This window comes from Cynoglossus semilaevis, chromosome 5 (genome assembly GCF_000523025.1).
Source record: "Cynoglossus semilaevis isolate Cse_v1.0 chromosome 5, Cse_v1.0, whole genome shotgun sequence".
NCBI lineage: Eukaryota > Metazoa > Chordata > Actinopteri > Pleuronectiformes > Cynoglossidae > Cynoglossus > Cynoglossus semilaevis.
In genome coordinates, this window is record NC_024311.1 from 3,110,370 (window position 1) to 3,110,995 (window position 626).

Consider the following 626-nt stretch of genomic DNA (forward strand, 5'->3'; position numbering starts at 1 on the left):
TATATATATATATATATATACAATCTCTGGGATGGACACAGAAGCCCTTATTCAGCTGGTGGTTTGCAGTTAAAGCCATTTTATAAGCTCACTCTCCATGTTCTTTCATGGCCATTGATTTTTCTTTTCTCTCTCTCCCCCTGCCCCTTTCCATTACCTGTTGAGAAGTGGGGGGGGTTTGCTCTTCTTCAAATACACACACACACACACACACACTCACACACTCAATCCTTTCTATCTGTCTCTCAGCCAGTGGCCCCCCTGGTGTATTTCTCCATCTCCTCCACCTCTCACAGCAGAGATGACAGGTCATGAGGAATGACAGTGGCTCTGTTTGTCATACAGTAGCAGCGAGAAGCCAGGCTTTTTTAATTGCATTGGAGAATCTTCATTAAGGAGAGCACATGGGGGCGGGAGTAGAGGGAGAAGGCAGTGTGAGGTGGCGTTGTGGGGCGCACTGAGCATCGTCATTAGGAGAAGGCACTAGCAGCGTAGAAGGGTGGGCCCACTTTGCATGCACACTGAGAATGCCTGCCGTACCTCGGTCATTTGTAACATAATAAGTGCCAGCACAATGACTGCAATGCGAGAAAGCACACCACAGGGAAGAGTAGGGGGAAGGGAGA